Source organism: Sus scrofa, chromosome 4, assembly GCF_054392235.1.
Source record: "Sus scrofa isolate SSC_HxYL_T2T_F1_AM1 chromosome 4, Sscrofa_HxYL_maternal_Yorkshire_Landrace_v2.0, whole genome shotgun sequence".
In the NCBI taxonomy this organism is placed as follows: domain Eukaryota; kingdom Metazoa; phylum Chordata; class Mammalia; order Artiodactyla; family Suidae; genus Sus; species Sus scrofa.
Window position 1 is genome coordinate 61,930,019 of NC_139386.1, and position 26,694 is coordinate 61,956,712.

The following is a 26,694-nucleotide window of genomic DNA, read 5'->3' on the forward strand; positions in this document are numbered from 1 at the left end:
GGGGTTTGCCATTTTTGGATTGGCCAACAGGAATTTGCTGTATAGCACTGCAAACTCTACTCAATATTCTGTGATAATCTATATGGGAAAAGAATATTTTTTTAAAAAGAATGGATATGTATATATGTATAAGCAAATCACTTTGTTGTGCAGCAGAAATTCTCACAATATTGTAAATCAACTATACATCAATAAAACTCTCAAAAATGAAAAAAAAATTTTTCAGCTGAGTTTTTGCCTACCCTCAACACAATTTTTATCCCTCCACTTCCAAACCAGAAGAAATGGGAGTTTTATAACTGCATAATGTGAAGTTTTATCTTATAGAAGGTAGTATAGTACTTGGCAGTTTTAAATAAGTATAGATGGAATAACTTATTCAAAAGTCAGTCACATACCATCCTTGGATTTTGCCCCATAAGAAAAGGTATTTATAAATGACAATATATTTATTCAGATATATATTTGGATAGCCTGATACTACAGGAAGTATTTAGATTTGTTAGATACTAAACTTAATGCTATCTTGGAGAAAAATAAATCAGACTTTAGGAGCTGACAGCAAATGTCTCTAAATCTTGGTGGAATTGTGAAGTCCAGTCACTGGCTTGAGCACTATCATTTTCTATAAGAATTGAGCAAAACTCCTTAATTTTATAAACACACACACATGCATGCACACAAATTATATGAAACATAGTTCCTGGATTAGGGTACATGTGAGTGTAGTGAATAACCCCTTAGAAAAGCAGTGGGTTTAGATGGATTTTTGCAGTAAGGACTATTTCATAAGGTGGTATTTTAAGAGGCGAATTTGCATAGCTTGGCTCAAATAATTACAAAGGAAGAGAATAACAACGTTGTGGTATTGTAAGGTTTTATGTTTTAAAGATGAGGGAGAAAAAGAAAGTGTGGTTGCATTTTAAGAGGATATATTAGAGCAGGGAAAATGTGAAATTAGGCAAAAGAAAAGGTGGGCTGCTTTCAGCGATATTTTTCTGAACAGGAAGACATATTACCAGAAAGTAGATTCTCCTCAGGGCTGTTGGAGATGCTTCATTGCTCATGTCATTTCACATGAAATGCATAAAGCTGCTGTAGAGGTGGACAAGGTGACCTGTTGAGTTTCCTATCTCTAATTTCTATGATTTAAAGGTTCTGTGCTATTACCCAGAAAAAAGCACTACTTTTCAGTGATTCCATTTGTAAAATGACCCTACAGGTGTTTTCTCTTAGCTTCTACCTTTGCAGAACTCTTTTTTTTTTTCCCACCTATGAAATGAGACTCAAAATTATAATATTCAGCATCCCAGGACTGGAGAGAGCACGAAGGGTGGGTTAAACAGGAGTAAATGGTTGCTTACTTGGGAAAAAATTAAGAGAAAGGGAAACGGGAGGAAAGGTGAAAAGACCATCACACACTAGCAAGTTTTCATTTAGACGCCACATTCCGATAAGAAAAGCTGCATTGAGTGCAGGAAAAAAAAAAAAAAAAAAACCCTGCGCATTAATCTTCCTTTTGACAAGACTAAGGAAAAACAAAGATACTAACTTAACACTAGCTTATTTAAGTTCTCAGATTGTAATTTAATTCTCAAGGAAGCCACAGGGTAGTGACAACCTTTGGATGACACCAAACATCTCCGACTTGCTTAAAGCTTTTTAATGACAAGTCTAGATTGTAGTCTCCATGTGCAATTTACATGATCTATATAAAGCTTTATCTTTTAGTCCAGATGGATTTGGATTCACAGGATGAGAAAAACCTTCAGAAACCACCCTTGCTGGGTTTTGATTTTAAGTACAATATGTATTCTGAATCTTATCTCCCCTTTTGTGGTCAATTGTGAATGGGGCACACTGTGAATAGTGTGTATATTGTAAGAGACTGGATCACCAGTGGCTGCCACATACTTCAGCAGGATTCAGTGCTGATTTTAATTTACCAGAATAAAAGAATTTTAAACTATATTTAATGTTTTAAGCTAAGGTAGAATAGCCAGGGCACTTCTTGCCAGTTACTTAGCAAGACCTGCTCTACCACTGAATCATGATGTCTTAAGGTTAATAAAAAGCAATCTGTAACAAACTCCCAGGTTCTGGGATCCAAAGAGAAGAAGGAGGAGAACAATACAGTATCTCGTCTTCTCACCTTCCCCACATTCCAATTCCTATTTCCTTTTCTTTCAGCCTACAGTCGTAGACATTGTCTCAGAAGCATCAACCAACTTGGAAACTTGAATGTTCCAGAGCAAGCACAGTAACCAAACAACAGGAAAAGACAGAGAAGTAGCCATTAGACAGTAAAGACAGTCAGTAGTTTTGTTTTCCTCAGAACCTGAATGGAATAAGGAAACCAGAGTGTCCACTAAAGAACATGAGTCCCATTTTTCCACACCTGGCCAATCGAGCAGCATTTGACTCTGCTGCTATGATTCATTTTGCGCTTTCTATAATGGATTCATCCACAGCTTCACATCTTTCTCCTTAAAGTTTACATCTAGGTGAGTTTTTGAACATTCTTTTCATGGCACTTTTCATATAGCTTTTACCATGTAATTCTGTCACTAAATATTATATGTACATATTTATCTCTGACATAGAATTTGGGTACTGGAAAGGTGGGGGTAAGTTCCATATCGCTTTATATTATGTGCCCCCAACATTTAGCCCAGAGTTAGTGATTTAAAAGATATACTTGTTTCCGGAAGAAAATAAATGAACAAGTTTGTCAAGAAATGTAAATTTGCTTACTCCTATTGGGAGACCAAAGGAATTTTGAATGCTTTTAGTATAATCCAGGTTTCTATTTTTGAGAAAGTGTTCAATTATTGTTACGGTATGCTTACCAAAACATTGGCAAGCTGTTACTTGAAATGAAAAGGAAGATACAAAATTGCCCTTAAAATATGATAGTATTCATAAAAATTCCAAGCAAATGTACTATTACACTATTTGAGCTGGTAAGGAAATTCAACAAGTTTTCTTGTAAAAAGAACATACAATTATTAGTATAATAATAAATCAATGACAAATGCTTGGAAAATGCAGATTCTCTTTGCTTATGAATGGTTTAGGAGTAGCCTCTGGACCAATGAATGGTACATGGGAAATATGCTGGGTATGCCTCAGAAAAGATACTTTTCTGAAGATGTTGGGTTACACCTCACAAAAGACGTATGGATACACCTCAGAAAAGATGCTGGGTAAACCTCAGAAAAGGTCTTTGCTCTTAAAACATTACACAAGCAATTTTTTTTCTAGTAGTTTTTTCCATGTTTGAGAATGACAAGGAAGGGAACATGCCGAAGGAAAAAGAGAGACATTGATGCATGATGGAGCTAACAGATGGAAAGAACCTCTATCCTTGATGACTGCTGAAGTCTCCAAACTAACCAGTCTTAAGACAGCTAATATGGAATTTGGGCTGTATAAGAAAATAAATTTGCTTTATTTTCTGATCTATTTAACAAATAAGAGATGCAATCAAATCAGGGATATTATTTGCAATATACCTAATACATCAAGAATTAACATCCTGAAGAAAAGAAAAAGAGAGTGAGAGAGGGAGCAAGAGCTCTTACAAATTAATAGAACTATAAATAATCAAGTTGAAAAATCAACAAAGGTTGTGAAGAGGGAATTACAGAAAAAGAACAATAGAATATTCATGAACATATAAATAAATGCCCAACTCAGTGGAAATCAGAGAAATGCAGAGTGAAACACAATGAGTATAATTTCCAACTCGCTAGACTAGCAAAAGAAAAGAATGTCTGACAAAATTAAAATCACATTGATGATTGATGGTATAGAAAATTATAAACTCTCATTGAGGCTAATGGAAGAATAAATTGGCATAACACAGAAAACGGCAATTCAGTTATGTCTAGCTGAAGCTGTCTATATCTTTTAATTCAGTAGATTATATGCTAGATACAATTTCTGAAGAAATTCTAGCACATGTGAACAAGAATACTGTGCAGTAATGTCTAAAAGCATTTTTATAATAAAGGAAATTGTTTAAATAACTATCATAAGGAGATTGTATTAATGGCATAGAATATCATAGTTTAAATCAATGAAATAGATACATATATAACCTGGATAAACATATGCAATATAATACGGAAAGAAAAAAATTGCCGTACTATCTATCTGGTGTGATATCCATTATACAAAATTAAGAATTATGGAAGATGTACATTGTTTTTTGATGAATAATCACATTCTAATAATAAAAGCAGATACATGAGGGTAACAAACACAGAACTAAGGATAATGGTTTCCTCTGGACCATTCAGAAAACTTCCACTTTTTGAAATTCTCTACTTTTGAATTCTTCTGAAATTCAATTTTTTGAAAGTAAACACTTAAAAAATTAACCACTTGATTTTAAGAACCCAGTTTTTTTTTTCTTTCTACAGTTGCACCTGTAGCACATGGAAGCTCCTAGGCTAAGGGTAGAATTGGAGCTGCATCTGTAGGCCTACACCGCAGCTACAGCAATACCAGATCCAAGCTTCATTTATGACCTATACCACAGCTTGTGGCAACGCTAGATCCTAACTCACTGAGTGAGGCCAAGGATCCAATCTGCATCCTCACAGAGACAACGTCAGGTCCTTAACCTGCTGAGCCACAACAGGAACTCCATCACCCAATATTTTTAAATGAAAAAAGAAATCATCCTTTCCCAGAATTTCCTATAATTCTTTAATGACAAATCCATTTATACAGGTGCTTAGAGGAAAATCCTTGGAGACATCCCTGATTCCTCTGTATCTCTTACATCTTACATCCAATCAGACAATTTTGATGATTCGTATATCAAAATGTATAAAGTATACATAGAATTGAATCACTACTTACCAATTTCACTACCACTCTAGTTAAGTTTACCACTATTTCTTGCCTGGACCACTGTCATGGTTTTCTTATTCATCTCCCTGCCTCCACCCTTGCCCCTTGGATTCTGTTCTTTAAACAGCAATCAGACTTTTTTTCCTCCAAATGTTAGTTCAATCACATCAGGACTCTGCTCAAAGGACTCCATGAGCTTCCTATGACATGCAGAGGGAAATCCAGTTACTCTGGCTTCCTTAAAGCTCCTCAACCATCTAAGCACATTTCCACTTCTGCAGGTCTGGGGCTGACCTGCCCATCTCCCCAGAACACCTTTCCTTCCACATGGATTGTGTTCTCACCTCACTTAGGATTCTTCTTCAAAGCCACTAGACCAGACTGGATTTCCCTGATTCTCCTTATCCATAATAGCTTCCCCTATCACTCTCTTCTTTTTCCCTGCATAAACTTCTCCATGGCACTTCTCAACCCCTGACATACTATGTGTTTCTTATATAATATGTATATGTTGTATTGATGTTTTGGTTAACTGCATTCACTCCCCATTAGAATATAAATTTCTGGGAGTGCGGAATTGCTTCACTGTTTCATTACATCTCTTGTAACAAGAATAGCAACTGTCATATAGTTGAAGATCAAAAAAGAAATGATTGAATGGCTGAATTTACTGCATTAGTATTTTTTTAAATCTAAAGCAAATATGACAAAATTTTGAATTTGATAAATCTATGTGTTGTCATCATGGAATTTGCTATATTTTATAATTTTAAAAAATGAAGGCTCCTTATTCAAGAAAATGCCTATTCTAAGGAATAGGTTTGGGACATGAGAAGGGTCAGGTAATAAGAGAAATGGTAGGAAGAGACCAGGTAAAAATAGATATTTCCTTTAATTTCATCTGACAGCATAGATCATCATTCCTTTACTAGGAAGTGATTAGAAATTAATACCAGAAGTGTATCACATATTACCTAGTGTCATTCTAAATAATATGTTTATGTATGTGTTTGAAAAGTAAAATTATTTGTATAAAGTAAAATTATGTTATAAAATTATGAATTTCATCATCCTCAACTGACTGCTTTCCATTTTTTTATGATGTCCTGATTTAAAGACATAGATTACATTGATACCCACTGACAATTCAATAAAGATAAATAACATTTTTAAGAAGAAAACTCTTTGCATATATGCTTCTGTATGCCATGTCTTATAGACACATAGGTCTCAATTTGACAACATGGATTTTCTTTCTTGCCATGTTCTTATTCAACACAACGTATTGAAGCATAGGGCTCTAGGAATAGAGAAGGAAAGAGTAATTATAACAATAATAATGTTACCATTGCTATTATATGAGTGATAATATATATTTATGATAACAAGAGCTAATGCTTAACGCCACTCGTTATGTACAGTGTTCTAAGAATCTTATATACATTAGTTCATTTAATTGTCACGATGACCTAATAAGGGAATAGAATAGATATGAATAAAAGGTATAGGTTAAGCATCTTGTCCAAGGTTACTCAGGGTCAGCTCCATGAGTGTGTATGCTGAGTAGTTGCATTGAAAGACTCCCTATAGGGCCCACACTTGATTTAAAGCCCTGCTGTCACTATCTCAAAATGCTAATAAATTTTTAATAAGGTGCCCTGCTTTTAATTTTGTATTGGGCCCTGCAATTATGCAGCTGATGCTTGAATTTGAAACTGGGTTGTTGGTTCCTTGTGAGCTTGTCTATATTCACTACACTCTACTTCCTCTCTCTTGAGACAGACAGAAGACTCTTCTCATGCATTTATTTAACAAATAGCAACTGCCTATCCACTATGTACAGGATAGTGGATAGTGATGAACATTAAGGATATAGTGATGAACAAGATAGGCAATGTCCCCATAACCATGAAGCTTATTTTAGTAGAGCTACAGATAATAAATAAATAAATAAATAACCAAAAAGCTTGGACTTGTGATAAATTCTGTGGAGAGAATTAAACTAGAGTCATAAGATTAGAAGTAACTGGTGCCTGCTGCAGATTGGTCGAGGGATGATGGCATTTAAGACAAGATCAAATAATAAGAATACACACACACACACACACACACACACACACACACACACACACCCATGAGAAGGACTGAAGGAAGAATTTTTCATTTAGTTCTAGATATGCCCTTTATCGTTCACCTTCAGAAAAACACCAAAAATAAATAAAAATAAGGAGCAAATATTTTATAGTCTAAAAATTGGTTATTGCTATAACATTTTCTTCCTCATTTCATAGGCTTTCTTTTACTTTTGATTCCTGATTAATTCAGTTTTGAAATAGAAGTAATATCAAAAGAGCCATTGAGCAAGCTTAGTATCTCTTATATTGAAATGCCAAAGGAATTTGTCAGTGATTTATGAGTCTGTAAATTAAACTCGGTATGCTTAGTAAAATCTGGCCATGATACTAATTAATTGCAATGAGAACAAGATAGAATTAATTAAAATATTGACTCATCAGCTCTGGGCTGCCATGTATTCTACGTGGGGAGTGCCACCTGGAGTTGTGCAGTGTGACATCACAGATAAGAAATTGACTTTCAGCATGTGCCTTCCAAAATCAGTAGAAATATGAAATATATAGTTTAGGCCTTGTATTTTACGGACAAGGACTATGAAGCCCTGTTGGTACATTTAGATGGTCACAGGCAATTCAGGCCTCCTAACTCATGCCCAGTGATTTTTTTTTTATAATTCAAAAAGGAACAACCCATTAAAGATGAAAAATCCTGACAAAATCCTGACAAAAATCCTACTGAAAATAAGTATCCTAGAGCAAGTCAGGAATATCCACAGGAAGATAGCTCTTCTGAAATGCTGATTATGCCCCATCCCATCTTCTATATCCTTCTCTCAATCTCTTTCTCTCCCTCCCTCTCTCTTTATTTATTTATTTTTTGTCTTTTTTTTTTTTTTTTTTTTGTCTTTTTTGTCTTTTTTGGCCACTCTGCAGCATATGGCATTACCAGGCGAGGGATCAGATCTGAGGCACAGTTGTGACCTATGCTGCAGCTGCAGGAATTGCGGCAATTGCACCCTGGCGCTGCAGAGATGCTGATGTCAATCCTGTTGTGTTGCAGCTGGGAACTCCTGACCTATCCTTCTCTATACCATATCCAGACTCTAGTCCCCTCTCTACATACAGCTCCACATGCACATTTCCTTCAGGAAGAAGACCCTTGTTTAATACAAATATTCAAAATTTTAGAATTAAAAGAAGACTTCATTAATGAGATCATTTTATTGTTTTCATCCCCTGCATGCCCTAATTGCTTCAGCATAGCCTTCAGTAAAGCATTCCTCACAAAAATAAGATAAATGTATTAGTAATTTTTTTTTTAGGGCCGCACCTGTGGCATATGGAAGTTCCCAGTCTAATCAGAGCTGTAGCCACAGGCCTACACCACAGCCACAGAAATGTGGTATCCAAGCTGTGTCTGAGACCTACACCACAGCTCATGGCAATGCCACCCACTGAGTGAGGCCAGGAATTGAACCCGTGTCCTCATGTATACTAGTCAGGTTGGTTAACCACTGAGCCACCACGGGAATGCCTATTAACATTATTAACATATCTTGTTCAATTAATAACAGCTCCTCTCACATATTTAAAAAATCCGTTCCTCTTAATAGTGATCAATTACTTGTAATTAGAATCTACTTTGCTTCATTTATCAAACTCCACGTTACTGAAAATGACGAATATCCCCTGGAAATTGGAAAAAAAACAAGGAGTAAAATTAGGAATATGAAAATATTTGTCTCTTAAGGAGTTTGGAGGAAATTATGCTCTGGGATTTTTTTTTTTTTCTTTTTTGGCCAGGGATTAAATCTGAGCTGTAGCTGTGACCTATACCACAGCTGTGGCAATGCACCAGACCAGGGATCAAACTTACCCTGCCTCAGAGACAACGCTGGATTCTTAACCTAAAGAGGGTATAAATTTCAGGACTTAGCTTGCTAGTAACTAGGAGATAAACCATATCACATTCTTGGATATGAAGCTAAAGGTCATTGTTATGGGTTGAACTGAGTCTCACCAAAATTTGAATGTTGAAGTCCTAGCCCCCAATACCTCAGAATGTGATCTTCTTTGGAAATAGTGTCTTTAGAGAGGTAACAAAGTTAGAATAAGGTCATTAGGGCAAGCTCTGATTCAATATGACTGATTTTTAATTAAAAGGAGAAATTTGGACCCAGATATGCACAAAGAGAAAATGTGAAGATACAGGGAGATCACCATGTGAACATGAAGACAGGCATCTCCAAGCCAAGGGGAGAGGTTTAAAACAGATCTTTTCTTCACAGCTCTCAGAGGAACCAACCTCACCAACACTTTGACTTTAGACTTTTTGCCTTCAGAACAGTGAGACAATTCGCTTCTATTGTTCAAGCCACCCAGACTGTATCACTTTATTATGGCAGCTCTAGCAAACAAATGAGTCATTTTAAGAGAGAGTCTCTCTTTCTGCATGTTACATAAACTCATCCCACAGAAAGAGTCAGGTCACTTTGATTTCTATATGATTTCAAGAAAACCACTTCAATTTTCAGGACACCAGTTTGTTCATCTTCAGAGGACCTGGTAGTTCCTCAACTACCCACAAATTGGCTGTGAAGTTTTGAGGATGAATTATGACATTGTATTAGAAAGTTCTCTAAAGAATATGAAGCAATCTGAAAAGAATATATTTTTCTGCCATGGAAAAATGGACAACATTGCATCTATTTTACTTCTAGCAGTCTAATACAACCATATTAATCTGATAATGGGAAAATTCTTGATGGATTCCTTTTGTGTTATTATTTTCACAATTGTACATTTAAAGATGGAAAAAAGGATGGTTTCAGTTCACACTGACAAATTGATGGTACAACTTGCTTCAAAGTTTAGTTTTTTTCTTCTGCACCGTTAGGAATACTGTCCCCCTTATATCTGAAAACTTTTGCATTTTACCCAGTGAAAGTTGAATAATCCAGTGATTTAAGAAGCATCTTTTTAACATTAGAAGAACATGAAATCATCCTGTTACATTACCTGGTATCAAAATACATTATAACCCTTTTAAGATCGAAATATCTTTCCACAATGTTTCTAGATTGAAGCTTTTCATGATAACTTTAAATGACTATGAATGCCACAGATAGGATTTCAGCTTCATAAAACTGATTTATGTAGACACGCTTGCTCTCTTTCAGGTCATGCGCTTGATATAATTTAACTGCTCTTACTGACCAGTGACATGTTTTACTAGTGTAATACTAGATCAGAAGCCATCTCATCTCTATGCTGGATAAAGATTCAATTACTGAGTCTGTTACATTTGACTTTCGGGAACAGGCCTGAGAGATTTTTGTGAAATTTGCTTTGTGGTAACTCCCTTAAAATCCAAGGTAAAATTTGAGCTTGGAAAGGGGCCTTCTGCTATGTCTTTACAAGTCTGAGATAAATGAGGTTTTGGTGGTCAGTAAGTTGAACTTAACAGGACTCCAAGAAATGTCCAAATATGGCCTTTTTAAACTCAGTGAATTTTATTACATTTATAGTTGTACAATGATCATCACAACCCTATTTTATTTTATTTTATTTTATTTTATTTTATTTTATTTTATTTTATTTTTATTTTTATTTTATTTTATTTTATCTTATTTTGTCTTTTTTGTCTCTTTAGGGCCGCACCCAGGGCATATGGAGGTTCCCAGGCTAGGGATCAAATCAGACCTATAGCTGCTGGCCTACCCCCGCAGCCACAGCAATGTCAGATCTGAGCTGCATCTGTGACCTACACCATAGCTCATGGCAATGCCGGATCCTTAACCCACTGAGCAAGGCCAGGGTTCGAACCTGTGTCCTCATGGATGCTTGTCAGTTTTGTTAACTGCTGAGCCACAATGGGAACTCCCACAACGCAGTTTTATAGCATTTCCATCCCAAACCCCCAGCCCATTCCTGTATTCTTTGAAAACCATAAGTTTTTCAAAGGTTGTGAGTCAGTATCTGTTATGCAAAGAAGTTCATTGTATTATCTTCATTGTATTATCTTTTTTTTTTTAGATTCCACATATAAGTGATATCATATGACATCAGTGTCTCACTGTTTGACTAGTTCACTTGGCATGATAATTTCTAGGTCCATCCATGTTGCTGCAAATGCCCTTATTTCTTTCCTTTTAATGGCTGAGTAATATTCCATTATGTATATGTACCACATCTTCTTTATCCACTTCTCTGTTGATGGACATTTAGGTTGTTTCCATGTCTTGACTATTGCAAATAGTGTTGCAATGAACATTGGAGTACATGTCTTTTTGAGTCATGGTTTTCTCTGGATAGACGCCCAGGCGTGAGATTGCTGGATCAAATGGCAATTCTATTTTTAGTTTTCTGAGGAATTTCTATACTGTTTTCCATAGTGGTTGCACCAATTTACATTCCCACCAACAGTATAAAAGGGTTCCCTTTTCTCCACACTTTCTCCCGCATTTGTTTGTAGGCTTTTTGATGATGGCCATTCTGGCCAGTGTAAGGTGGTGCCTCATAGGAGTTTTGATTTGTATTTCTCTAATAATTGTGATGTTGAACATCTTTTCATGTGTTTTTTGGCCATCCATATAAATATAGCCTTTTTTGAGGAAGTTTTTATTATAACTATGTTCACTGTGCTTTTTATGTTAAAGAAATAAGTTGCACTTCATTTTTGAATTAATTTAAAAACAAACTACATGGAGTTCCCTTCCTGGCTCAGTGGTTAACGAATCTGACTAGGAACCATGAGGTTGAGGGTTCAATCCCTGGCCTTGATCAGTGGGTTAAGGATCGTGTTGCCATGAGCTGTGGTGTAGGTCACAGATGCGGCTCAGATCTGGCCTTGCTGTGGCTCTGGCATAGGCCAGCAGATACAGCTCCAATTAGATCCCTAGCCTAGGAACCTCCATATGCCACAGGTGTGGCCCTAAAAAAGACAAAAAACAAAAAACAAACAAACAAAAAACCTACAAATCTAATGTACATCTTTACAATGATCAAACTATTTTCAGCTTTTTTAATAATAAATCCATTTCATGCTAAGTTCACTAGTGCCATTCTAAAAATGAACTATATCCAGCATTACAAAAATAGTTTTTCTTGTATTTTCTCCTTATTAATCTTCTCTCTTAGATAAGAAAACATCTAACATAGATGCTGACTGCCCTTGACAGAACAGTTGTTTAGTCATAGCTTTCCTCATCCTCAAACACCCTCTACACAACTGCTACGCTAGACAATATGGTAAAAAGTTAATCCTTCATGTTTCCTTGTACAACATGGAAATGTTATACATATATATATTCCCTCATAAATAGTCTTAGGTTTACCAATATTTAATATAAAATATTAAGGCATAGCTTAATGTATGCTTTACATATTACCTAGAGTACATAGATTAATTTATCCTTTATGTTTCATTTCTAAGAGCACTTAACAAATCTTTGTATATCCATGCTCAAATTTCAGACTATTTACTAAATTATAACAAATTTTACCTTTGATTCTTTATATTAGGTAGTTCAGAATCATTTTCTTTCCCTTTCTTCATTGCCTTCTATTCAAATCAACTTATAATTTCTTTTTACTTTACTTTAAAAAATTCTTTGCCCTTTCTGTTCTCAGTGCCTTTCCACAATATCCTCTGCTTTATTTCTCACCTGGATTAATGCAATACTGCCTAATGGGTATATCTACCTTTGGTCTTATCCTGTCATTCATCTTTCCAATCAGACTTAATCTTACCTCTATACAACTGCAAGAGTCATTTTCCTAAAATGAAAATATGATCTATTATCCCATTCCCCTGCTGATAGACCTTTAAGTTATTCTGTTTTTTTCAATATTACAAACTATGCTGCAAATAACAGTACTATACATGCCTGTATAAGCATGGATGAATAATTTTGGAGGTTAAAAACCTAGAAGAGAAATTACTGCATAAGAGGGTACATACACTATTGCATTTTTTTGAAGAATAGTTAATTTACAATGTTATGTTGGTTTCAGTTGCACAGCAAAGTGTTTCAGTTGTGCATGTATATATATATATTCTTTTTTATATTCTTTAAATTATAACTTATTATAAGGTATTGAGTATAGTGTCCTGTGCTATACAGTAGGACTTGATGTTTTTCTATTTTATATATAGTTGTTTGTTCCTGCTAATCCCAAATGCCTAATTTATCCCCCCATCTTCCCCTTTGGTAACCATAAATTTGTTTTCTATGTCTGTAAATCTGTTTCTGTTTTGTAAAGAAGTTCATTTGCATTATATTTTAGATTCCACATATAAATGATATCACATGAGATTTATCTTTTTCTGTCTGACTTACTTCACTTAGTATGATAATCTTATGTCCATATTGCTGTGAATGGCATTATTTCATTCTTTCTTGGGGCTGAGTAGTATTTCACTGCATGCGTGCTTGTGTGTGTGTGTGTGTGTGTGTGTGTGTGTGTGTGTGTGTGTGTGTGTATCACTTCTTTAATCTTTACCCATTCATCTGTCAGTGGACATTTAGATTGCTTCCATGTCTTGGCTATTGTAAAATGGGGCTGCTGTGAACATTGAGGTGCATATTTCAAGTTAGAGTTTTCTTCTTTTCTGGATGTATGCCCCAGAGTAGGATTGCTGGATCATATAGTAGCTCTATTTTGGTTTTTTAAGGCAACTCCATACTGTTTCCCACGGGCTACACCAATTTACATCTGCGCCAACAGTACAGGGACGTTCTCTTTTCTCCACACCCTTTTGAGCATTTATTATTAGCAGATTTTTGCACTATTAGTTTTTATACCTACTGGCACAAAACAGAATTTTAAAGATGATATTAATTTATGTCATAATCAATAACATCTACTTCTGTTCACATTCACCTTCAGATATGATCAATCTTTACAGTGTTGCTAATATTAGAGGGAAAAATCCTAACTTGTTGCTTTTTTCTGATTATTAGTGAGTTTGAGTATCTTTCCATATATCTTTATGTCTATTGTGTTTTTTTTCCTACAAATTGCCTATTTACATATTTTGTTGCCCCTTCTTAACTTAAAGGTCAAAAACATCTTTCAAGATCAAACAAAACAAGTAGATGTAATTAGTAATTTTAACTACATAATATTTCAAAACAAGAATTTTTTTCTTTTTTTAATATATTTTTTTTTATTTTCCCACTGTACAGCAAGGGGGTCAGGTTATCCTTATATGTATACATTACAATTACATTTTTCCCCCCACCCTTTCTTCTGTTGCAACATGAGTATCTAGACATAGTTCTCAATGCTATTCAGCAGGATCTCCTTAAAACAAGAATATTTTATTATTTTTTTCGGTGGTTCCCATGTCAGTGGGCATTTAGAATAATTTCTAGCATTTTGCTATTACTACTTATGCTACCCTAAACATCCTTGTAAATTGATTCTCAGCAGAGATGTTTATACTGCTTTAGCAGAAACTTCTAAATGTGGGTTTGCTAGGTCAAAACACTGACATATTTGCTTACGTTTTTCATTTTAATAATACTGGTAATTTTTTTCTTTTAAAAATATTAGCACATACATCTACCATAATTATGAGAACATGCCAAGCCAATATTCTTTCTGAGCTTGCTGTTATTAACTTTGAACTAAGCATGTGTGCCCTGGAACTAGAATGTCTCTGTGCAAAGCTCATTTCCACCATTTACTAGCTCGGGGGTTCAGCTTTCTGATGTGAAATGCTGTGATAGTGCTAATTTGTGTTTCTCAAGATTTTCATGAGTTATGTGAAATATTTCAAAATGTTTAGAACTGTCCTTGGTACATACAAACCCCTCACAATTATTAGCTATTATTTGTAATTATTGCCAATTTGATGTTCAGAAAATCAGTACATAATAATAATTTTTCTTCCATTTACGTTTACTTCACTCTGGATGAAGCTAGTTAAAAACTTTCATAGGACTATAATTTTTCCTTTGTGGAGTACTTATCTCCACTTGAAAGTATTTATTCCTGTAATTTTTTGATCATTGTTAAGTTTACAAACTGGACACTCATAAGCTCTCTGAGAGGTAGAGTCGTGTTTATTTTTCTCTTCATGGTAGTCTCTGTGCCTAGAAAACTATCGCTAGAACATAATGGGCTAGAGTGATGGTGTTCTTCAATTTTAGGAACTTTCTGCATATCAGGAATAGTAAACCTTTGCTTTTTAAGTTAAAAATATTGTTTTTTCTATGACGTCTTTGTCATAAAGACACAGTATGAAATCACATAAAATTAGTCTTTCCATCATTGTTTCTACATTTCTTATCTTATTTTTCTCTATCAAAAAGGTTAAGAAAAAATTATCCTAAGTAGTTTTATAATATTTTTATGAAATTTTAACAGAAACATGTCAAGAATATTTAATAAATAAGCCAATATTTCCCTACAAGATTGCATCTCTACCCGTATCTTAATGGAGCTTCCCACAGAGATTTGAGTTTTAATTTGGTGTCTTTAACCTGAGCCATTCATCAGTTTGCATATTCTTGTTCCAATTTTAAAAAACCATTGAATTGCAGTATATTCTGCTCACTAAGTTCGGAGTTTCTTGATGTATGCACCATTATTATACAACTTAATAAATGACATCAACATATGTCAGTTGTACATTTGTATAATATATATAACTCTAAATGCAATAACAGTAGAATCATCCCATTGATATTTCCTTCCTCCACATGGAAGAGATAATGGCTAAAAATAACTCTATAGAGTCACTTTGCTGTATCATATAGTTTAGTGCTTGTTTGTTGATGCCGATACGTTAAACATCTTGTGATCGTCCATATGCATACAAATGATGAAAATAACAGCAATTTCATAATTAACAGAGAAAATGCAATTCTGTATCCAGGAAACTCTTCTCCCAAAAAACTTCACTATCCAGAGCTTCTAAAATCCCCTTCCTCTTCCTCCCAAACTTTTTCTATTTTCTCCATTGTCTATAGGCAAACCCTTTCTGTAAAAAGAGAGATTGGCTGTATTTAGACAACCTACCCCCAACTACATTTTCTCCTTGATTATCAGAAGAATTCAACTTGTATTGAAAAAAAAGAGGAAACAATAGAAAGTAGTATCATATAGGAAGCATTTTCTTTTATCTGTTTTTTTTCTTTTTTTGGCCACCCCAAAGCATATGGGGTTCCCAGGCCAGAGATCTGAGCCTCAGTTGCAACCTACACTGCAGTTGTAGCAATGCCGAGCTGGGGGTTGAACCTGCTTCCGGGTGCTGCAGAGATGCCTCCAATCCTTTTACACCATAGTGGGAACTCCAGAAATATTTTCCTTAAGGATATATGCTAATACCATTTGCATAGTCTAGAAACCTCTGGGTTCTATTTCCTAAGAAAAAACAAACATTTTTCCATGTATTTTTAAGTCATATACCTCTGGAATTTTTTTTTAATTTTATATTGTTTGTGGATTCTGTGTATCAGAAATTGGGAAAGGGCTCAGTGAGGATGGCTTGTGATGTCTGGAGTCCAGCAGAGAAGACTCAAAGCCTGGGGTGGCTGACTATGAGTGGTTGAAATCATTTGAAGGCATGTTCAGTCATCTGAACATGCTGGTTGTCAGCCAAGACCTCAGCAGGGGCTCTGTATTATAATCTAGGTTTCTCCAAGTAACTGTGTAGGCTTCTTTACAGCAGGTGATGGCATGAGTTGCAAGAACAAGTATCCTCAATGCAGAATGCATGGCACTTTTACAATCTAGTCTTGGAAGTCATATAGAGTCATTTCTACTGTACTGTGTTGGTTAAGAGAGTCAAACAAGTCTACCCAGGTTCATGGTGAATAAGCATAAACCTAACACAAAGCGAAAGAAATGACAAGATCACATTATAAGAACATTTTGGATGGGGATATTACTGTGGCCATTACTGGAAAATACAATCTGCTACAGTATCACTACTCTGAATTTGCTTTTTACCATTTTCATATATTTTTAAAATTTTAGTATAGAGGCTTTCAGATGTAAAAAACAGTACTATATTCAAGCTATCTGTGGGGTTTTTTTTCTCAGTTGTTTTTAAAATGGATCCAGATTGATATGTGTAGCTCGGTTTCTTTTAACTTCAGTACAATATCCTTTTGTGTAAGAATTCCACAATTTTTGTTCCTACTCCTGCTTCTCTGGTCTCTTAAAGCCCCAGCAAAAGTGAATTTTTAGCACTCTTCAGCAATCTGCCTGCAATGATGTCATGGTCCTCAATGTGTTCATTATAAGTTGGTGTAACACGTTAGCAGAAACAAAATAAAAATTGAAACAAATTTACCCCCCAAAGTCCAGGTGAATGTGAATATTCAATCTAAAAGTGGGTTTTTTTTATTTTAGAATTTAACACTTAAAATGTCCTCCAAAAATGGCAGTCACCTAGTGAATGAATGAGTCAATCAATCAATCAATCAATGTCCTGATGATTAGCCGAGCAGTCAATGAATTCAAGACCCTCCAATATCTGGAGACAAATTTCCTGACTTACACTTCTTTCTTCTGCAGACATTGGTGCCTCCCTTGAAATGTTTTCCATCCCAATTTCTGCCCATTGCCAACTTTTCCCTCCTTCAAGCTGCATCTGAAAGTCAGTCTGGCAAAGTAACAAAGGCTCAGGCAAATCTAGTTTTAGACAAATCTAGTTTTAAAGACCTGCTTGGTCACTTTTAGACTCAATGAGCTTGAGAAATTTTTCTGAACTTTATTTTGAACTTTATTATTAGCTAATAATCATTTTAACCTGATAGCTTTATTTTAAAAATGAAAAGACCTAGTATATGAAAAAACCTATCATGTAGAAGGTTTTCAATAGATATTAGTTTAAAAAGTTTATTGTCAGCCTTTTCTTCATGAGATCTTCCTTGAGCACCACTTCCCAAGAGCATAAGGAAGTAGTTCCCACAATTGTTTGTTCCTTAGAATCATCCAGGGGATCTTTAAAAATCCAAATCCTTTGCTATACCCCGGAACAATTTATCGAAGTACTGTTTTGGGGGGTGAGAAATGAGAACTTTAGTATTTTTTTTTTTAATTTTTACTGGTGCATCTGTGGCATATGAAAGTTCTTGGGCTATGGGTTGAACTGGAGCTGAAGCTGCCAGCCTATACCATAACCACAGCAACACCAGATCTGAGCCATTTCTGTGACCTACATCGTAGCTTGTGGCAATGCCAGATACTTAACCCACTGAGTGAGGCTAGGAATCCAACCCACATCCTCAAGGATGCTGTGTCGAGTTCTTAACCCAGTGAGTCACAATGGAAACTCCTAATTTTTAGTTTTTGAAGTTCACTAGGTGATTCTAATATACAAACTTGTGAAATATGGCAATAATTTCTCCCCAAGCTGTCTGATCATAAGAATCATCTGGAATATTAATTTAAAAATTTAAAAAAGCCTCCACTCCAAACCTAAGAATATGAATCTCCAAGGAAGAGACACAGGAATCTACATTTTTAATGTATCATTGGTAAATTTCATTATCAGGCAGGTATGGAAACAAGCTATTGGTATATTGGATGTAATATATTAGAACCTCTTAATTTATAAGCCCTTTTTCAATGCAAGAACAATGCCTCTTTTAATTTTGTGTTTCTTTTTCTTCATTTTTTAAGGTTTTATTGAAGTATAGTTGATTTACAGTGTTGTGATAATTTCTGCTTAACTTTGTGTTTCTTAACAGAGCACTTACATATATTGGGTATATGATAAATGTTCTGAATTGAACTGAATTAAGAATCATCAGAGTAGAGTAATTATTAAAACCCATCTCTGTGTAGCACTGGGAACTATATCAGGTAACTTGTGATGGAGCATGGTGGAGGATAAAGTGAGAAAAAGAATGTGTATATATGTATGTGTGACTGGGTCACTTTGCTGTACAGTAGAAAATTGATAGAACACTGTAAACCAACTGTAATGGAAAAAAATAAAAATCATTAAAGAAAACCCATGGCCAAATTGAAGCATTTCCAATTTTATTAAAAAGTGAATGTGTGGAGTTCCCATCATGACTCAGTGGAAACAAATCTGACTAGTATCCATGAGGATGCAGGTTCAATCCCTGCAGTGGGTTAAGGATCCAGCATTGCTGTGGGCTGTGGTGTAGGTGGCAGACGGGGTTCACATCTTTTGTTGCTGTGGCATAAGCCAGAGGCTACAGCTCCAATTCAACCCCTAGGCTGGGAACCTCCATATGCCATGGGTGCAGCCCTAAAAGGCAAAAAAAAAAAAAAAAGTGAATGTGGGAATTCCAGATGTGGTGCAGCAGAGGCAAATCCCTGGCCTTGCTCAATGGGTCTGAATCCGGTGTTGCTGTCAGCTGTGGTGTAGGTCGCTGATGCAGCTCAGATCCTGCATTGTAGTGGCTGTGGTGTAGGTCAGCAGCTATAGCTCTGATTCAACCCCTAGCTGGGAACCTCCATATGTCCTGGATGAGGCCCTAAAACACACACGCACACACACACACACACACACACACACACACACACACACGCACACAAGTGAATGGGGAACATTATTACCCAAAGTCCAAGCACTTGTCTATAATTTGACATCTAGAAAGTGTTGGCATCAGTCTCAGCTTTACCACCATCCACTTCAGGACCTTGGAAAGCTCCATAACCCCTCCAGTCCTCAGTTTCCCTCTGTGCCTAATGCCTAATGCACATGGACTTAATAAGCTCCTCAGAGCTCATTCATATGGAAGGCCAAAGTAAGTCCAAGTTTTATTAAGGATGCATGAGGAGAAACTGAGGCTACTATTTCCCTTTTCTAACCTGCCTCTCAATTATTCTTCCTGGAGACAGTTCCATCACTTTTGTATAACCAAACATTTGTTCACATTTTAGGTTGCTCTTTAGTACCTGCAGATGAAATGTGTTCTGAGCCTCAATGCCACTGCCCTTCCTGCAAGGGTGACAACACTCTGCCATTGGTACATATGTCTACACTTATTTTTATTCTGAAGCTTCTCTCTCACTGTCTGGTTTGTGAATTATGTGTCTGCTTTCCGTTTCCTGCCACAGTGTTCACTCCCCACCAGTCATCCATTTTTCATCAGTAGACATGTACAATCATCACTCTCATTGGTAATCCTCTCACTGTACCAAACAAAAAACATATTTATTTTCGTTGCTGTATTTAACCCCATCTCTTCTCACTTTTCAGTGAAACTGGCTTTAAGATTAAAATGACCAGAAGAAGAGAACAGATATAGAACGCTTATCCCCTGGTCTTCTTAGTCACAGATAATCACCTTCAGAAAGGATAGAATAATTACCTATTAGCCTCCTATTTATTTTTCATAAATTACATGGAATAAAAATATATTGATAACAAAATACATTTGATCTCAATAAATTTAAATGACTGCAATACCATACATAAGGAAAAATATGTACATTAGTAAGTATAATATTTATTATCAATTGATAGAACTAAAATTGTTTATGTCTCCATTATGATTTCAAAAAATTATGGAATTAAAGATGATTGAATTTTTTAATATTGAGGACAAAATGTATATTAAAGGAAATAATAGTCACCAAAATACAAGTAATATCTCATTAAAATATTTCAAAAGAAAAATAATATAGAACTACAATCATAATGCATGTCTCAGTGCTGCCTTTTAGGATATGTGATTGAAAGCTTATCAAAAAAGTTAAAATTTTTATAACTAAATCTAATCTCAGGTTGGGACCAACACTTTTTCATTTTGTCACTGAACAGTCTGAATGTTAGGTACAGGTCAAATGTCCATGATAATTCTCTGTCTCTCAATTTCCCACAGTCCCAATGAGTCATATAGCATGACAGAACAGATGGGAGTATTTTATGATGATTCTCCTTCATTATCTGGATGAGACTAGCAAAGACATTTTTCAGCAAGACATCTGTAATCACAGCTCTAAGTCAGAATAAATCAATAAATCTTGTTCAATGCTAGTAAATACTGTAGATGATAAAGTAGAAGATGAAGAAGTGCAAAGAATAACTGTCATTTCAATTTTAAAATGCATTTTGAGGACTGATCATAGAAGAAGGTCTGTTGAAGATATAGAGATAACTGGCACATGAGACAGATGGTTTTAATAAACCAAAGACCTATAATCCAATTGAATCCTGTTCCTGCCTCCACTGAGTGCTGGTTCTCAAGATAATCACTTTGAACAGATTCACAATATTCTCCATGGTTGTCATTGCCCCAAACAATTTTGAAACACCCTTTTTGGTAGAGATATGCATCTTTCAGAGGACAGAATGATTTGTTTGTGATTGGTCCTATTTTTTATTGTCTTTTCAAATAGATCATTAGCATATAAGCATTCATAGAAAATGGTTAAGAGCATAGAATCCAGGAGGTCTCATCATGGCTCAGCAGAAACAAACCCGACTGGTATCCATGGGGATTCGGGTTCAATCCCTGGCCCTGCTCAGTGGGTTAAGGATCCAACATTGCCATGAGCTGTGGTGTAGGTCGCAGACAGGGCTCAGATCCCACATTGCTGTGGCTGTGGCATAGGCCAGCACTTAGCGCTCCCAATCTGCCCCTAGCCTGGGAACTTCCATATGCCACATCTGTGGCCCAAAAAACAAATAAATAGGAAAAAAAGACCATGGAATCTGGATCAAAGACTCATCACCTCTGGACAAGCCAACAGGAAGAGATAATTGGGAATATGAACAGCAACACCACCCTGAATCTTTCAAGCCTTTGATGGTGGTGGCTCTCACTTTTGCAGTTCCCTGCAAGGATGAACTAAACATCCTGGCAGGGAGGGAAAATTAGAGGTTTCCACTTACCCTTCCTACCACAATAACCCTAACATCCTGGATTAGAGGACCACTGCAGGGATTCTGCTAGATGCCAAGTGTGTTTGCCAGAGGTGAATTACGCATTTAGGAACAGGAGAAAAAAAATCACGGGGTAAGTCTGTGGACCTATTGGGCACTTGGTGATTCAAACTTGGAACATAACTTCATTACTGCCTGATTATTATAAAGCTCACACTGGTACTCTGAGTCTCTGAAGATTAGTGTCAATATCCAAGGGTTTATATATTTCATTTTCTCCAGTGCATAATTACTCTAGTAATTGGCCTCCAATTTCTTTTAACACAACTGGAGGAAAGATAAATGGTAGATTCCTATGATAGTGTTTCAAGGGACACAAACTCTCCTTCAATCAATAAGCTTTTGGTCTGGGAGCTCCCATTGTGGCTCATTGGGTTAAGAACCTGATATTGCATCCATGAGGATGTGGGTTCAACCTCTGGCCTCCATCAGTGGGTTACAGATCCAGCGTTACTTTGGCTGTGGCCCAGGCCTGCAGCTGCAGCTCTGATTTGACCCCTAGCCTAGGAACTTCCATATGTCACAGGTGTAGCCAGCCCCCCCACCCCCCAAAAAAGCTCTTGGTCTGTAAACTACTTTCAGGCTGGAATTAAGGGAGAAGACATGCTTTTCTCTGTGGTGACTCAAATTACAAATCTGGCACACTACCTGGAATTTTTCTTGTTCCACATCAAATAATGTTTTGTTAGTTTGCACATCTACTTTATTTTTAGGGACATTAAATTGATTATCCCCTACTGAATATTTCTGTGAATCAAAACTGCAGTTCAAATGTGCGTTGCACTAATATGCCCACTTGGTCCCTGTCAGTTAAATGTTTCATTACTCTCATGAGGAGCCCAACACTACCTGATCTATTAAAGGCATTCACATATTTTAAGGACATGGATGTACCTCTCACCTATGTAACTTCTCAGTGACTTAGTCCTTCAGAAAAAGCGATTTGGGAAGGTTTTATTGCGCATCATAAATCCATTCCAACTTGCTCATTTCCCTAAGCCCTTGGATTCTTTCCTCTCTGTAATACCAAGGAAGTTCTGGTATCTCAACCTCACTGAGTGACCACTGAGCCAAATTTTTTCTCAACCAACCAGGGGAAAACATTAGAGCCCCTTCCTCCTGCCACAGCCAACACATTACATTCAGACTCTCTGGTAGATGCACCCATATCAATAAACTTGACATTATCCATTTGTAAACATTTTGCAATTCATTTTGGAGTACAAGCTATTTTCTCCCAGGTACCTTTGAGCATAATCCTTGGAGCATGCTGAGATTCAACCCTAGTTTCAAGGTGGTTGGGGTGAATCCTGACAGAAAAAAAAAAGAGCATTCCTAATAAGATAACTGTAGCAGGAAAAGTTATTAGAGAATCTTCTATTAGAGAAGGCTAATCTTCACAAACACAGAAGTGAAAGCCGCTTCCACCAGCAAAGAAACTTCAGTGGTTCAGATGGTAGACATTCTTAACATGATCCAAGTCTTCCCAAATATTTTATTCCATGTCCAGGGTCTATTTCTCCTCAGTCGACTTTCACATGAGAGAATTCATGAGGCTGTGAATTTACCTTTTGTAGCGCATACAACTGAATTTTGTTTCTGATTTTTCTGAGATTATCATCAAACTTTTGGAAATAAAAGATGATACTTACATACATATTTTTGCCATGCCTGCAGCATGTAGAAGTTCACAGGGCAGGGATCAAACCCTCACCACAACTGTAACCAGAGCCACAGCAATGATCCTTAATCTGCTGAGCCACAAGGGAATTTCAAGAGATGCTATTAAGATTCACTAGAGAAATTCTCTGGCTCTCCAAATGTGATTTGGCTGAGAGTCACATGTCTTGGAAGTCTAAGGATCTGAGAAACTATTTTCTTTCTGAACGTGCCTCCTTGCATCTCACTCCACGTGGTTTTGATCATCATCCAAGTCATAAAAGTTAGAAGTAGCTGCCACTTCCATTCTCCAAACACAATACAATGCAATGACTTAGCTACAAATGATTAATATTTAGAACATAAAAAAAGAATTTCTGCAATAATAAGAGAAAAACTAATCAACAAGAAAAAATAAGCAAGACAAACGAACTGCCAGTTGCACACAGGGAGATGGCCAGTGAAGGCATGGTAGCTGATGAACTGAGTACTTAAGTGGTCCTTTTTATTACTAATTTGTTGTTGTTTTAAAATTTAATTTGGTGACGTTAATAAAGTAGTAACAATTTCTTTTGATTAATGTCTTCTGGGTAACTTTTTGCTGTTTTTCTGCATCATCAAGTTGCTAGGTCTCAATTGCACACAGCTGATTTTAAAAATAGCTATTTTCACTGGTGAAGTTATGTTTACATTTATGTGATTATTGCTATATTTGGAACTATTTCTACCATTTTATTTTGTGTTTGCTGTTTGCCTTGCTTTTATGGCCTTTTTTTCTTTTTCATGCTTCAAGGTTGATTTTTAAACACTTATTTTATGTATCTCTTCTATTCTTTTAGAATTTATACATCTTATTTCTATTTTTCCAATGGCTTTTCTGAAAATTTTAATACTGAACTTAATATATCTATTCTCTTTTCAAATAATAAGAGAATTTAAAACACTTTCTGACCAGTTTCATCCTATATTTTATCCTAACATTATGTTGAATTTTCTATATCTTATTTGTTTATTTCACAGTGTAGACATTATTGTTTTAGGAGTTCCCATCATGGCTCAGGGGTTAACGAATCCGACTAGGAACCATGAGGTTGTGGGTTCAATCCCTGCCCTTCCTCAGTGGGTTAAGGATGCAGCATTGACATGAGCTGTGGTGTAGGTCACAGATGCGGCTTGGATTTGGCATTGCTGTGGCTGTGGAGTAGGCTGGCAGCTACAGCTCCGATTAGACCCCTAGCTTGGGAACCTCCATATGCCACGGGTGCAGCTCTAGAAAAGACAGGAAAAAAAAAAAGAAATTATTGTTTTATATATTCAATGTTTGTTTATATTTACTCACCTTTTTTAACATGTGAATTTTCTTACACATTTAATGTTGCATCTCACACTTTTTCTGGGATAATATTCCTTCTTTCTGAAGTACATCCTTTCCAAGTTCCTTTCGTGAGTATCTGTTGAGGATAAACTCAGTAATGATTTGCTCTATTTTTTTTTCACTCTCATTCTTAAATAGAATAAAAATTTCAGAATATTTTTTCTCACAACTTTAAAAATATCTTCCAATGGAGTTCCCATTATGGCTTAGCAGGTTAAGAACCCAACTAATATCCATGAGGATGTGACTTCACTCAGTGGATTAACGGATCTGGAGTTGCCACAAGCTTCTACCTAGGTTGCGGATGAGGCTCAGATCTGCTATTGCTGTGGCTATGGTATAGGCTGGCAGCTGCAGCTCCAATTTGACCCGTAGTCTGGGACACTCCATATGCCATGGTGCAGCTCTAAAAAGACCAAAAAAAAGAGAGAGAGAGAAAGGAAAAGAAAAGAAAATAGTCATCTACTCTCTTCTGGCTTCCATTGTTATGAAATCTGCTGTCAATTTTATACACATGTAGGTTCATTTCTCTCTGGTTTTAAAATTTTTTATTGAATTATAGTAATGGTACGATAGTATATGTCACAGGTATGAAATATACTGATTCACAATTTTTAAATGTTATTCTTCATTTATAGTTTCTATAAAATATTGGCTATATTCCTTGCATTTGTAGCTTATGTTATACATAATAGCTTCTGTGTCTTAATCTCTACCCATATATGACCATTTCCACTCTTTCCTCTCCCCAGTGATCACCGGTGATTTGTTTTCTATATATGTGAGTCTGCTTCTTTTTTATTATATTTACTAGTTTGTTGTAATTTTTTAGATTCCACATGCAAGTGATATCATACAATATTTTTCTTTGACTTACTTCACCTAATATTATAATCTCTAGGTCCAGCCATGTTGCTGCAAATAACAATGTCTCATTCTTTTTATGGCTGAGTAGTATTCCATTGTATACATATACCACATCTTCTTTATCCATTCATCTGTGGATGGAAAGTTACATTACTTCCATATCTTGGCAATTATAAATAATGCTTCTATGAGCTTTGGGGTACATGTACTTTATCGAAACGGTGTTTTTGGGGTTTTTTGATATATTCTTGGGAATGGAATTACTGGGTCATATAATGTTTCTAGTTTTAGATTTTTTGCGAAACCTCCCTACAGTTTTCACAGTGGCTGCACCAACAGCATACAAGTGTTCCCTTTTCTCCAAATCTTCACTAACATTTGTTATCTGCGTTTTTTGATGATAGCCATTCTGACTTGTTTGAGGTTATATCTCACTGTGGTTTTGATTTGCATCACCCTGGTGATTAGTGATGTTGAGCATCTCTTCATGTGTCTGTTGGCCATCTACATTTCCTCTTTGGAAAAATGTCTATTCAATTCTTCTGCCCATTTTTTAATTAGGTTGTTTTTTCTCAATGTTGAGTTGTATGAGCTGTTTATACATGCTGGATGTTAACCTCTTATTGGTAATACAATTTGCATTTATTTTCTTCCATCCAGTTAGTTGTTTTTCTCATTCACAGAGCTCCCTTTATCTTTGGTGATATTTTAGGAAACTCTGGTGACTTAGGGTATTGATATCATCTTCTTTTTATCTGCTTAAGGTTCATTTATGCTTCTTGAATACAAAGATTCAAGTCTTTATACAATTATTGAAAATCTTAAGCTTTATCTCTTTAAATAAATCTTTTTCTTCATTTTTTCAATTCTCTTAAAATTCCCATTGGATTGATTAAATTTTTTATGACAAGTATGTTTGACTATATTTTTCATTACAAGTTTTGGGATTTTTTGTTTCTTTCTAAAAT